This window comes from Taudactylus pleione, unplaced genomic scaffold, assembly GCF_031769625.1.
Source record: "Taudactylus pleione unplaced genomic scaffold, aTauple2 ptg000009l, whole genome shotgun sequence".
Lineage (NCBI taxonomy): Eukaryota > Metazoa > Chordata > Amphibia > Anura > Myobatrachidae > Taudactylus > Taudactylus pleione.
In genome coordinates this window covers 8242812-8259018 of record NW_028284412.1, presented here as the reverse complement: position 1 = coordinate 8259018, position 16207 = coordinate 8242812, and positions in this window count along the sequence as shown.

Below are 16207 nucleotides of genomic sequence, written 5' to 3'. Positions count from 1 at the left end.
AGCACAGCGAAGAACTGTGCTTTCTAAGAAGATATCACAAATCCCCAAGGAGAGTCCAAGTGTGGTGGTGGTTGCGATGCCTGACCTTCCCAGCACTGGACGGGAAGAGGTGGCTCTTTCCACCATTTGCACGCCCCCTGCAAGTGCTGAAAGGAGCACCCACAGTCCACTTGCTGATATGCAAATTGAAGATGTCACTGTTGAAGTACAACAGGATGAGGATACTGGTGTAGCTGGCGCTGAGGAGGAAGTTGGCGAGGAGGATTCTGATGGTGATGTGGTTTGTTTAAATCAGGCTCTGGGGGAGACAGTTGTTGTCCGTGGGATGAAAAAGCCCATCACGGTCATGCCTGGGCAGAAGACCAAACATTCCACCTCTTTGGTCTGGCAATATTTCTATCCAAATCCGGACAACAACTGTCTTGCCATATGTACCATATGTAAAGGTGAAATAAGTAGGGGTAGGGACGTCAACCACCTAGGAACATCCTCCCTTATACGGCACCTGCAGCGCGTTCATAAAAAGTTACTGTCAAGTTCAGAAACTTTGGCTAAGACCGTAAGCAGTCCAGGGACACCTAAATCCCGTTGTCCTGTTGTATCCAAGCGCCTGCAAACCACACCGTCAACTCCCTCCTCGTCAATTTCCTCCTTAGTCAGGATCGGAAGTAGTCCTGCAGGCCATGTCACTGGCATGACTGACTCTCCTATCCGGGATTCCTCTGGAGGATCCTGCATTGCTACGCCTACTGCTGCCGCTGCTGCTGTTGCTGCTGCTGGGAGTCGTTCATCATCCCAGAGAGGAAGTAGGAACACCACTACTTTTACTAAACAATTGACCCTCCAACAGTCCTTAGCGAGGAGGATGAAGTACGACAGCAGTCATCCTGAAGCAAAACGTATAACTGAGGCCTTGACTGCTATGTTGGTGTTAGACGTGCGTCCGGTATCCGCCATTAGTGCAGTGGGATTTAGACAATTGATGGAGGTAGTGTGTCCCCGGTTCCAAATCCCGTCTAGATTCCACTTCACTAGGCAGGCGATACCGAGACTGTACAGAAACGTCAGAAAAAGTGTCCTCAGTGTCCTGAAAAATGCCGTTGTACACAATGTCCACTTAACCACGGACATGTGGACAAGTGGAACAGGGCAGACTAAGGACTATATGACTGTGACAGCCCACTGGGTAGATGTATCACCTTACGCAGCAACAGCAGCAGCGTCACCAGTAGCAGCATCTCAGAAATGCCAGCTCGTTACAAGGTAGGCTACGCTGTGTATCACCGGTTTCAGTAAGAGGCACACCGCCGACAACCTCTTAGAGAAACTGAGGGAAATCATCGCCCAGTGGCTTACCCCACTTAGACTCTCCTGGGGATTTGTGATATCTGACAACGCCACCAATATTGTGCGGGCATTACATCTGGGCAAATTCCAGCACGTCCCATGTTTTGCTCACACAATAAACTTGGTGGTGCAGAATTTTCTGAAAAGCGACAGGGGCGTGCAGGAGATGCTTTGGGTGGCCCGAAAAATTTCTGGCCACTTTCGCCATTCAGCGACTGCGTGCCGAAGACTGGAGCGCCAGCAAACACTCTTGAACCTGCCCCGCCATCACCTGAAGCAAGAGGTTGTGACGCGGTGGAACTCAACCCTCTATATGCTTCAGAGGATGGAGGAGCAGCAAAAGGCCATACAAGCCTATACATCCACCTATGACATAGGCAAAGGAGGGGGTATGCACCTGACTCAAGCGCAGTGGAGAATGATTTCCGTGTTGTGCAAGGTTCTCCAGCCCTTCGAACTTGCCACACGTGAAGTCAGTTCAGACACTGCCAGCTTGAGTCAGGTCATTCCCCTCATCAGGCTTTTGCAGAAGCAGCTGGAGAAAGTGAAGGAGGAGCTAAGACGGAGCGATTCTGCTCGGCATGTGGGACTTGTGGATGAAGCCCTTCATTCGCTTTGCCAGGATTCCAGGGTGGTCAATCTGTTGAAATCAGACCACTACGTTTTGGCCACCGTGCTCGATCCTAGGTTTAAAGCCTATGTGGTGTCTCTCTTTCCGGCCGACACAAGCCTGCAGAGGTGCAAAGACCTGCTGGTGAACACACTGTCAGCTGAAGCGGAACGTGACACGTCAACGGCTCCTTCTTCATTTTCTCCTGCAACTGGGGCTGCCAGGAAAAAACTTAGGTATCCTAAGCAACCCGCTGGCGGTGATGCAGGGCAGGCAGGACCAAGTTTGGACATCTGGTCCGGACTGAAGGACCTGGCAACAATTTCTGACATGTCTACTGTCACTGCATATGATACTGTCACCATTGACAGAATGGTGGAGGATTACATCGGTGACAGCATCCAAGTAGGCATGGCAGACAGTCCATACCTGTACTGGCAGGAAAAAGAGGCAATTTGGAGGCCCCTGTACAAACTGGCTCTATTTTACCTGAGTTGCCCCCCCTCCAGTGTGTACTCCGAAAGAGTGTTTAGTGCAGCCGGGAACCTTGTCAGCGAAAGGTGTAGGAGGTTGCTTCCACAGAATGTGGAGAAGATGATGTTCATCAAAATGAATTATCAGCTCTTCCAGGGAGACCAGCCTCCAGAAGGTACAGAGGGACCTGTGGTGGTGGATTCAAGTGGGGACGAGTTAATACTTTGTGAGGATGAGGATGTACACACTGAAGAGGGTGAGGAATCGGTGGATGAGGAGGATGAGGATGTACACACTGAAGAGGGTGAGGAATCGGTGGATGAGGAGGATGAGGATGACATCTTGCCTCCATAGAGCCAGTTTGTGCAGGGACACATTAATTGCCAGCTTGTTTTGTGGGGGCCCAAACGAACCAATCATTTCAGCCACAGTTGTGTGGCAGACCCTGGCGCTGAAATGATTGGTTTGTTAAAGTGTGCATGTCCTGTTTATACAACATAAGGGTGGGTGGGAGGGCCCAAGGACAATTCCATCTTGCACCTCTTTTTTTTCTTTGCATTATGTACAGTTTGGGGCCTAGTTTTTCAAACTGCCATCCTGTCTGCCACTGCAGTTTCACGCCTAGATGGGTCACGTGTTTGTGCCGCCCACTCGTGTCGCTTAGCATAGTCATCCAGCTACCTCGGTGCAACGTTTTGGACATAAAAACACTATTGTGAGGTGTGAGGTGTTCAGAATAGACTGGAAATGAGTGGAAATTAAGGTTATTGAGGTTAATAATAGCATAGGAGCAGAAAAACCTACAAATTCTGTGATTTTAGCTGTTTTTATGCTTTTTGTAAAAAAAATACAGATCCAAAACACAAAACCCAGAACCCAAAACACGGAAGGGTGGTTTTGGCAAAACCAATCCAGATCCAAAACACGAAGAAAGATCCAGATCCAAAACCAAAACACAAAACACGAAAAGTGGCCGGTGCACACCCCTAGTTTAAATCCCCAGGAGAAAGTCTGCAGTGTAGCAGGCTTGAGTCTCGGCTTTTTGAAAAGCCGGTTTGGGACCTGGGGGTTGTGGGTGAGAGGAGAGGGAGGGCTCCACCCACGGCCACTCCAGGTTTTGGGCCTTGCAGCCTGGTAACAGGCTTGTTAGGGTTTCCACCTGAGAGTGGCCAATATAAGCCTAGTGTGTTTAGGGCTGAGTGTCTCACCTGGGAAAGCAGGCAGGGAGTTTGCTCAGAGACACTTGAAAACCTATTTATAAGTGCTGTGCTGTGCCTTTGTTGCTGGTGAGGGCATTAGGCCCTGCCAGGTTCTGGTAGTGAGGGAACCACCTATGAAGTTAGTGCCCCGACAGGGCTAGGATTTATGTTTGTTTTCTTTATGATTATTTCTGACATTGTACAATAAAGACTGGTGCCGACCAGCTTGTACTCGAATCCAGTCTGGCGTACTGTTTCCTAGCTGCTGTGTGTGTAAGGAAGGAGTCCTCTACCGAGGAGAGGGACCCCCTAACCGGACTGTGTCACAATGGGTAGGGGCCCCAATGCATTGCTTTGCCCAGGGCCCAAACTGCTGTTAAGACAACCCTGATCCCACTAGCAAGTCACTTATGTTTGTACTCTATCTTCGTAATGTTTGGTGCATATTCCATTTGGTGGTTTTTCACCCTGGCAGGAGGACCTCAGAGGACACCACAAAAGGGTTAGGCTACATGGGAAGGTTAGGTTTAGGCATTAGGGCGAGGTTTAGGCTACATGAGGGGAGGCTAGGGTTAGGCACTAGGGGGAGGGTTAGGGTTAGGCTACATGAGGGAAGGTTAGGGTTAGGCTACATGAGGGAAGGTTAGGGTTAGGCTACATGAGGGAAAGTTAGGGTTAGGCAACAGGCTACATGAGGGAAGTTAGGGTTAGGCACTAAGGGGAGGGTTAGGCTACATGAGGGAAAGTTAGGGTTAGGCACTAGGGCATGGGTTAGGCTAAATGAGGGAAGTTTAGGGTTAGGCTACTTGAAGGAAGGTTAGGGTTAGGCTACATGAGGGAAGGTTAGGGTTAGGGACTAGGGGAGGGTTAGGGTTAGGCTACATGAGGGAAGGTTAGGGAGATGATGTATTTTGGCATGGTCAATGTCAACATGCCAAGCATGTTGACATTATGACTATGTTGACAATCTCATATCAACATTATGAATGTTGACAAATATGCCACCCCCTGGAAAGTTGATGATTGGGATAGGCATATAATGTATGCACTATAATTGGCTAAACACGATAACAGGCCCAATACAGTATGATCAAGGGTTTGGGCATTATAGTTGCACATAGAGGAAACACTCAAACAAACAGGTTTTGCCCCTATGTGAGCTGCATAAATATATCAGATAGTTACTGTATTAATGGTGGTTAATTGGATTAAGACTAAACTAACATTTAACATAACCTTAATTATAGTCTTGGGAGTTTATTTAAAAAAAAATGAAAATAATGTATATCCTGTTCCAAGGAAGCGTGCAACATGTTGTGCTACTTACAAAACTGGCGCAATAGAAATACAGTGCCCACAATTTAGTTTCTATCAAGCAGGTTTAATATGTTCAGGCAATATATTAACTGGCACTTTACTTTTAGGATAAATGTCCCCAATATAAGCATCATTGCTTTCTATTGCATTATTCTCATTATGTTATATACACACACACTATTTTATTACCTCTGGGCCAGGCAGCAGCCATCACCACTGCCCCTGAATGAAGAGCATGCTGACCAGGAGGATGCAGGGTATGCATCCCAGAACTCCGTTCAGCACCCCACCTGCCAGTGATGGTGGCACCTCCACTCCTACCGTGCTGGAGACCAGCAGCTCCTGCCACAGCACTAACAGGTTTATGTCCTCCTGTAGCAGCATTGCCCTGGACAACGCTCCGGTGTCATAGCCCTGCCGAACAGATGGACACCATGTAGACAAACGCTGCAGCGCCCCCTCAAATCCCCCCTCTAGTTGCGGCCCTGCTCACTGTTGCCTCCACGCCTCCCCCCTTAATCTGCCGCATGGCGCCCCCAAGCCACCGCGGGGTCTGCAGGGGCCGTTGTTATGCCACTGTCTCCATACACAGTAACAGGATACTGAGCAAACAGGGTAGGAGCAGAACAGACAGACCTCAGCACCAGCGGGGAGCGATGTGCAGCATGAGCGGATCTCCTTGCTATCCTGGACAGGAACCGGAGAGGTAATAAAGTGGTTTTAATAGTCTGGAGCGTGACACACTGGTACAGAGACGCCTTGACGATGCCCAGTGCTTAAACATTTCTTTGCAAATATATGTAACAAAGATCTTTGGATTTCTATTATCATGTAGTATTTAAATCTGATTGCTGGTCTTTTGCAATGTGCTGGGGGAAATTGTTATTTTTTTTCTAGTCTAGACTAGTTAATGTGAATGACCTTACCAAGAGAAACTATGTCAGTTGATATTTAACTCCCAGAACTGCTATAGTATACAACATTTTGATGGAATGTTAGATTTATTGTTTTCTTTTATATAAAAAAAATTTTCTAAACCAGCTTTGACCAAGTTTTACAATTTTTCAATTCCTACATTATTTAGCAAATTTCTAATTAAATAGTGGCTTCCATATTAAATGAATAACTGAAACTGCCCACTACATTACATGAATATCTCACATAGTACATATATAGCACCCTAAATGTCAGCCCAGGCATGCTACCCTAGGCTGACCAACAGGGAACTGAGCCAGTCAAATAAAAGGGTTGTTTACAGACAGACCAGGGCTACCCCATGTTAGTCATAAAAAGTGATACAAAAATGTTTTTTTATGTAAAGGAAAAAGAATAGATAGTCCCTCACATTGTATGAGTAACTGCCAATGGAGCCCTGGACTACACCGGATGCCCTAGATACATGCTACACAAGTTTGCCCATTTTACACCAGATTATAATGTGAGTATAATGATTTACACAATGCCAATTAAAGTGATATTAAGAATTGGAGAACCAGCTGCAACCCATACAGAATGCTTCAACAGAGAATTGACAATCTGCCATAGAGCTCTATATACATGCTTTGGAAGGATGGATGGAGGGATCCAAGCTTTAACAAGCATGACCGTCACTACTTTGTGCCTCATGTTTTCACCTTCTTTGTGAACCCCAATCTGTATTTGTTCTGTCTTTGTGTGCAACTTGTATGTTGTATGATTAGTAACTGACTGCCCAGCACGTTTGGTGATCATTCCCTTATTTGTTTTACATTAGAACAGTATTTATTTAATGCTGGGTACACACTGGTCGATATATTGGCCGATCAATTGATCAGCCAATATATCTGCTGGCCATTGGCCAGTGTGTACAGATGATATGTCTGTGAACTGCGTCGTTCACAGACATATCGCATTGGCTGTGTTGCACAGCCGATGGACAGATATGTCTGCAGACATACAGTATCTGTCCTTCGGGAAGTGTGTACAGGCGATCTGCAGACAGCCCGTACATACACAGTGGCAGCTGCAGGGAGGGGGCTGCCCCGCCTCCCTGCCAGTGGGACCCGCGGCTGCCGGATAGATGATGGCCGTTCAGTGTGTATGAACGGCCATCATCTAAAGATATATCTGCAGATATATCTTTCAGGGCACTATGTACTTCTTTTGGAGGCAAATTGTTCCATATGATATACTTCATTATTACTTGTGGGTACATATTTGCATATATTATTATTATTATTATTATTAATTTTATTTTTATTATTATTATCCTTTATTTATGTGGACAGAAGGAATAACCAGCGCTAGCTAAGCAGGAGGATCAAGTGTCAATGCAGCAGTAAAAAAGAAGTGTTGTCAACCTCACTTGCAAAAAAGAAAACCATATATATACTGCACGCTAACACTTAAATTGGGACATTGATATCACACAATTCTAATCTCGTATAAGTATTTATTCAATAAAAAACATAATATATACACTAAAACACAATATGTCAGGTTAACTGACGGTTAAAACAAATACATCACATATTATATCAACAAAAATAAAAAAGAGTTGATCAGACTCTCATTAGGTAGACAATCCGGACTACGTGGAGAAACCATCTCCTTTAGATGGATCACCACCACAAGGGTTCGCCTATCGAGGGTTCGTCTGTACTTCAACAATTTTAAGGGCCTTACATACATTACTGACCTTTGTTTTAGCATATATATTTTATTTCAGATCAATACACATACTTTACACACTCTATCAAGGTAAAGGAAAACAGAAGAGTGCATAGATCATACACATTTACATAATTTTATTCATTTTCAGGTAATATATGCTTGTACTTAATAAATGTATTATTATGAGAACCAAGTCCATCACAATCACTTATTATTTATCCGGATAGAACAGCACAGAAACATATCAAATACAGTACTGTTTTATTCCTGCCATCCCTTCCCCATCCTCTACTTTTCCTGTGTGCGCCCTTTAAGATTAATCTACACATTTCTACTTATATCTCTGAGTGATTAAGATCTGTGGCAGCCACAATACCTTATTTCCCCACTCGGTTACCCCCCAATCCCCAATTTTCCCCTCCCTCATAAAATAGTGCGGATTACACACAACTCAAATATTTATCCTTCTTTTTTTGAGAGCAGCAACGCGTTTTGGCTACTGCCGTAGCCTTTTTCAAGCTGTATTGCTCGCCTCAATCCAGGACAGAAACCACTGGTTAATTATCCAGTCCAATTCACTTTGTGAAGTTTGTGTATATTAGTATTTATTAAGTTGATTGTATTTTAAAATATATGGTGTGTTCTAATGACCTAAACAGCTGATTGTCATTGCTGTAGATAAAGTGAAACTGACTAAGAGCTTTACAACTAAACATCAAATCAGACCATTGCTGGTGATAATTAATCTAATTAAGTGTTATTGGACTGAATAATTAACCAATGGTTTCTGTACTGGTGCTTTTTAAAACTGCCCTAATGGATTGAGGAGAGCAATACAGCTTAAAAAGACTACGGCAGTACCCAAAACGCGTTGCTGCTCTCAAAAAAGGAAAACTTTAGATTCCTCTTATGTGCAGCTAACTATCACTGATGACCCTCTGTTAAAACCAACATACAACTCATATACCTTTACTGCTGCTATTAGCCTGCTGTTGCCAGACGGCGATGGAGACATGGGTGAACTGCAACTGTGGTGCTGGCACACGTTGACGCTAACTACAAACCACTCTCCACTTCACTATCCACACTGCCACAGGTTACCAAGAGATGGGATCCGTTTGTACTCCACGGTGTCCTCATTTTACTCTGCTGCATCAGGCCATCCTCCGCTACAGTGTCCCAGCTAATGTAAAGGTACAGCGTGGTCCACGGGCTGCCAGTGATCATATACTGACAGAGCCCGGGTTTATTGTATTGTCGAAGTCGGATAATTGGATATGATTGCTTGCAATTATTATCTGACGGCTTAGTCGTTGATGGTCTGATGACGAATTGCTTGGACGCTGTTCTGTGTCAGCAAAATTCCGATTTGCACAAATATATATTTATATCACTACAGAATTTAATCAGAGTGTGGAAGACAGGTATAATGTGTATGTCTGTGGGTGTTTGCATATGTTTTGAGAGACTCCGCATACTGATACAGTACTGCCTGTGACAAATAATTAAAAATGTAGCACAGTCTGAATGCAAGGTTGGGAATCATTGTCAGAGGCCTGCAGGTCATTAACAATTAAATACCTTTTTGTTCATTGCTGTTTTGGTTCATAGGAACTGACACCTATACTCTAATTAAGTGGAGAAGGGCCTGTCACAAGCTATCAGACGAGGTGGCAACGGCAGACAGCTGGAGGTCTCCCCCTGTTTATAAATAAACCTTTATTTACAACTTAGAATTTGGTTCAGGCAATGTCTAAATATTAAAATATGTCAGAAATGGATAATATATATATATATATATATATTAATCCATCACAAATACACTGAATTACATAACACACACACATAAACTTACATGCATACACATACGCACACACCTTTAAAGTGTGCACGAACCCACACATACGCGCAACACAAACTAGTGAAACTACACAATATTCTCACACTTACACATACAATAACTTATAAAAAGGTTCCTTCACAGTAAACATGATATTAGAGGTTTTATTAGCATATAATTATGTTGTGAAATGTATGTATATGATATTTAAGGTACTAAACTATTAGACATGTCATGTTTGGTACCATTCTAAATCCCTGTTTATTTGCAGTTGATTGGTTCCATCCGGATGGAAATCGCATCATGCATCTGCAAGATATGAATTATAGGTTAGAATGTATCTCTGTATGTAGTGTTCTTTTATTAGTTCTTCGGAGGGAAACCTACACAAAGAAGCAGTTGGAAAGCTGATCCATACCTCTGATGACACCATATGAACTAACCAATGAACGGAGTGACCTGAAGCAAGAACCAATGAGCATCTGTTATTCTGTGCCTGAGCTGACTGGATCGGCATGGCATATCATCCATACTAAGTAAAATATAACGATTGCTTGAAGCTGTGGCAGCACGAGGGAAACATGTGGCTTAGTGGTGCATACGCAACTCAAAACAGCATCGTGTGCGCGCCTCATGGGAACGCGCACACACCATAAAGTAGCGCTTCCAATAGCAAAGGGAATAGCGCAAGCATACTTCTATCGCCCTATGTGATGGAAGTTGAAGGTACAGCCGATTAAAATAATAATAAAAATGTAACAAGTAATATTTTTTCCCCCTGTGTTAAGGCACTTTAAAATATGTATTGAAGAAGAAAAAATGAACCCACTGTAAAATCAGCCATGACTGAAATTGGTGAGACTAATGTAAAAATGGTTTAAAGGAAAAATGTGTGTTGTTAAGCAAAATAATTTATTATTGCTATAAAAGAGCAATTATTAACATTTTAGATACTTAAGTGGTTTCATCAGTGTGCATTTCAGGAAAGTAAGATGTCTTTGTTTACAGTAAATATTAGGATTGGGAATTCAATTCAGAATAGTTACTATATGGTAATAAGAGCAGGTTTTTTTTCCCTTGAAACTTCTTAGAAGTCCAGACAGTAGATTCTTTTGTTGTGTTTATAAGAGATTTACTTTGATCTACTATTAACAAAAATTGGGATTCTTCATTACCATAGATAGAATGTTAACTTAAGTTATAAGGTGACCGTCTCAATAAGAATATCACTCCAGCGTTGAATTCTCATAGTACTAATTGTAAACTTTCTTATGTTGATTTTTCTCTATTTTTGAAGAAATGGTAATCAAAGGTATCTTGTATTAACCCTATCTGTGCTGCCTATATCATATAGGCGACCTGGCAGCATATCTGCAGTGAAAATTGGCCATTAAAGTCACACATGTACAATGCTTGTTTTAAAGTACTAGGGGAATTCAAAAGTAATGGCAGCCAATGCAGATATGACATATTATTATATATTTGAAGCAAATGAATGTAGCTGGAAATTCACATTTTTGTGATGATAAAAATTATTTTACATACTAGAATGCAATATTCTGAAGGATTGTTTACTGAAAACACACATGCAACACAGAAGTATTGAGGTTTATTTGTGCTCACAGCATCTTGGTTTTCCGTGAGAGGGTTGGTACGTGCAGCGTATGAAAGTTTTTTTTTCTATGTATAAGATTATATGTGCTCATCTGTGTGCAGTTTATATGTACTTCTGAAAATTTCCTTGTAGGTATAGCAGTTTATAGATTTATTTCAGGTTAAGAAATTTGGTTCTGAAGTGAGTTATGACATGTGGTGTGTTATATTGTATTATCTGTGTATTAGATCGCATGTGATTTACACAAGATCTGTAAGTGGTATAGGATAAAAGAAATCTGTAGGGAATAGTCAGCAATGTTGAGAGATATAAGATGCTTAAGAATATCTGAGATGTAGTGGTAAAAGCACTTATTGTTGTTATATAAGATATCCTGTTGTTTTATTCTAACCCTTAATTCCGACAGAAGCATGTCTATAATAGTTGTCTGCATGAGTAATGCATTTTGTGGCATGGTATATAGGTAACATCGATGTGAAGCTTAGAACCAGGTGATTCATTTCTAATAAGGGTGTGATTAATTAGATCATATGGAAGGTTTGCAATGAGTCCTGTAATAATCGTTCTATATATACTGATAAGCAGTATGGTTCAAAAAGACAGAACCGCAGGTCAGCAAAGTCTGTAAACAAGGTAAAAATGGATAATTTAATTTAAGATACCATAGAATAATTGTTTTTCTATAGGTAAACAGGTCATGTGGTAAGTATACATATATGACTGCAGGAAATATGATTTGTAAATAGCAATATATGAAATATTATAGATAGTGGGAAACTGTGATATGTGTAATGTTGGACATGAGATATTCCTTAGAAGTAGAGATATCATATGAAAAGCAGAGGTAAGGAAATCTAGGTTTGTCATTTCTGTAGTACATAAGGAGACGTCTTTATGTTGTCTGATTACAGGTGATAATGGTTTTAACTTTTATGTTTATAACAATGTTTACGGTATATGCCGTTGTTCTCAATACTGTGTACATTTAATAATGTATATCGGAGAGAAGAGGATTCTAAAATTGCATACTGATGATAGGTAAGTATTGCAACCCCTGACCAAATTCATAGGAATTGGAAGATGGATGCACATGGTTTGGTTTGTAGGATATTGGAAAGATTAATAACTAAACATAAGGTGTATATCTCATGACGTAATGTATGTGTTAAATGACATTGAAGTTGTCATATGTGGTAACAATCCATACGGAATGGTTTTAGAGATCTTCAGTGACTGTTGGTAGCAGATACAAACGTGATATATTTGTGAATGTATATCCCTGTAAAACCTAGTTAAATTGTGATGTAAGTATTATGGATAACCAAAGGGTGGAGGTTTCATCCACCAGAACAGGAGGATTGTCATAGATCATAAAAATATGCATATGATCGTACTGTTTTGAAAGTGTTGTAGAGACAATAACTCACCGGAATGTAAGTTTTTCTCAAAAACACCTGTTGTAATTTTGATGTTTTACCTCTTGTGACTCAGAGGTGGTAGGGTCTGTAATTACTAAGGGTTTTCAATGAGAAAAATACATTTAAGATTGTTCCAAAATTGGTCTTATATTTAAACAGGTTTAACAGGATAATTTTCTGTTATTGCTAAATGAACTGGGAATATCTATTAACACTTTGTATGTCTAGAATAGATAAGAATTCGTTACATATTGACATACATGTATGATGTATACTAACATTTCTTTCTAGTTCCCTGGAACATCGGAATACAGGTCAAAGTGTATTTAGAATTTCCTAGATTAGGGATAATTGTTTGGAGATTTTCATAAAAAGTGAGAAAGGAAAAGGCATTGTAGGATCTTGACTGCCACCTAGTGGAGAAAACGAGGTGAAATTGAGGGCCTGATTCAGACCCGCTCGCAAGCTGGTTGATGGTGGCCCAGTGTGCACGCGCAGCGTGTGCACTGCGCGTACGCGAGCCCTGGAGCGAGAGCAAAAAGCGCTCGCTCCGCGACTCACTACAAAAGGGACAGCTGTCGATGTTGATCGACAGCTTGCCCCATTTTGTAGGCGTGGTGGGGGGTGGCTTCACAAACGGAGGCGTTCCCATGCAAACGCCTGCCATTTGTGGGCAGCCCCACTGACATCACCAGTGATGTCAGTGAGAGAGCTTCCAGCTTTATTTGAGTCAGAAGCTCTCTGGGGCTTGCGCCATGAGACCCTACCACAAGGGTTTCATCGCAAGCCCGATGGTTGCGATGATCTTGACCATCGCGACCATCATCATGACCGCTCGCTATAGCTTTGGGTGGTAACCCACAGCTATGCGAGTAGCCAAGAGGCCGCAACTAAAAAACTTGTGCCCGCCCTGATTCAGAGCGTGCGCTCGCTTTTTGCAAGCGCCTCTGAATCAGGCCCTGAGTCTGTAAACACTCATCAATGTGAATAAGTTGTGTTTTTTGGAAACTCCAATATGGAGCCGACAAAATTCTAAATTGTCACAGTGGGGGAGGTTGACTACTAACGCTCAAAGAATCTGTTTTTCGTCCATGTAGGCAAATCAAGTCCACAGCAGGATATCTGAAGAGTGCAGATGGATCGGATGGAAGATGGCAGATTGGGTAGGAAAGACAGAGACATTCTAGAGGACTGATATCTCAAATTTCCTATTCTAGATGCTGACAAGGCCCAGCTGTGGTCAGATGATATTCCTAGTAGATGACGAAGATAACCGGACGAGACAAAGATTGAAATAATCGGGATCATCCAGAAGCATGCCCTCACCCCAATGGGCGAAGATAACATAATAAGAACAATCATAAGTTTTCTTGATTTTTAGAACTATGAAAATTATATTGTTATGATTCTCTCCAAATTGAATTCTCTATCTTTTACCACCTGTATGATCAACCTACATTAACACATATGCTAATAAAGTGAAGGATTGCATTACAACCCCGACATTGAATGTGCCTACAGATAATAATATGTGAACAGACAAAGGCCCTGATTCAGAGCCGGACACTCTGACCAGAGCGCTCGCTCTGAATCAGGGCCCACCTCCATAAATATGGAGCGTCCTCCTGGACGCTCATATAGCTGTGGGTCACCACCCACAGCCTATACGAGCGTGCAGGATGATGGTCGCGATGGTCTTGCCCATCGCCAGTGCGAGCAGAAGCCTGCGGTTGAGTTTCTGAACCGCAAGGCCAGGAGTGATTTTGGCTCTATCAGAGCCAAAATCACTCCCACTGACATCACTGGTGAGGTCAGTGGGGCCGGCTTCTGATGATAGGCGTTCCCTTGGGAACGCCTCCGTCTGGCAGGCATGCCCCCGGCACGCCCACCAAAGGGGGCGTGCTGGCAATCAACATCGACAGCACGCCCCCTTTGATCAGACACAACGAGCGAAGGAAAGTCCTTCGCTCGTCGTGTCTCGCACATGCGCACGACGGAGCACCCTCCGTCGTGCGCATGCGCAGTGCACACCATCGACCCACTTGCGAGCGGACAGCCGCTCGCGAGTGGGTCTGAATCAGGCCCAAAGTCATGTATAATAATAATTATTGTAAATGTTCCTTAAAACATTCTAGATAATGTAGTCTCATTTCCCCAGACTTCCTTTACAGGTTCGATGAGATCCCACATCCACCCATGCTCCCGCATAGATCCGCTAAGTGCGTATAAGGGTTGCTCTACTCTCTTGAAACACATTATTAACGGTTCAATGACCGACTCATGTCATACCATTTAGAACATTGAATAATAAATTATTATGCATGACTGGAAAGGTTAAGATTGTGATAGTTTATGTTTACTAACAAAGGGTGGGCTGTCGAAGTCAGATAATTGGATATGATCGCTTGCAATTATTATCTGACGACTTAGTTGTCTATGGTCTGATGACAAATTGCTTGAATGCTGCTCTGTGTCAGTGCAATTCCGATACGCACAAATGTATATTTATATCACTACAGAATTTGGTCAGAGTGTGGAAGACAGGTTTAAAGTGTATGTCTGTGGGTGTTTGCATATGTTTTGAGAGACTCTGCATACTGATACAGTATGCCTGTGACAAATAATTAAAAATGTAGCACAGTCCGAATGCAAGGTTGGGAATCATTGTCAGAGGTCTGCAGGTCGTTAACAATTAAATACTTTTTTGTTCGGTGCTGTTTTGGTTCATAGGAACTGACACCTATACTCTAATTAAGTGGAGAGGGGCCTGTCGCAAGATATCAGATGAGGTGGCAACGGCAGACAGCTGGAGGTCTCCCCCTGCTTAGAAATAAATCTTTATTTACAACTTAGAATTTGGTTCAAGCAATGTCTAAATATTAAAATATGTCAGAAATGGATAATATATATATTAATCCATCACAAATACACTGAATTACATAACACACACACATAGACTTACATGCATACACATACGCACACACCTTTGAAGTGTGCACGAACCCACACATACGCGCAACACAAACTAGTGAAACTACACAATATTCTCACACTTACACATACAATAACTTATAAAAAAGTTCCTTCACAGTAAACATGATATTAGAGGTTTTATTAGCATATAATTATGTTGTGAAATGTATGTATATGATATTTAAGGTACTGAACTATTTGACATGTCATGTTTGGTACCATTCTAAATCCCTGTTTATTTGCAGATCATTGGTTCCATCCGGAAGGAAATCGCATCATGCGTCTGCAAGATATGAATTATAGGTTAGAATGTATCTCTGTATGTAGTGTTCTTTTATTAGTTCTTCGGAGGGAAATCTACACAAAGAAGCAGTTGGAAAGCTGATCCATACCTCTGATGACACCATATGAACTAACCAATGAACGGAGTGACCTGAAGCAAGAACAAATGAGCATCTGTTATTCTGTGCCTTTGTTGTCTCTGAAACCTGCACCGAAAATAGGCTTGTGAGCTGGGGCAGTAGGCAGTCATTTCCTCCATATCCTTGGGTGACGGTTACCGCAGATTCAGGATTGAAATACTGCATACTGGGCCAGTGCGCATGCATAAGTATCAGTTTGTACCTTTTGGATTTACTTGCTTTTTGCGCTAATTATGCTATATGAAACTGTGTAACTTTCTTTTATTGCAATAAGAACTTTTTGTGATTTGCAACCATTATTGGTTTGGAAAGCAATTATTTCTTATTTGTATAGCTAAAC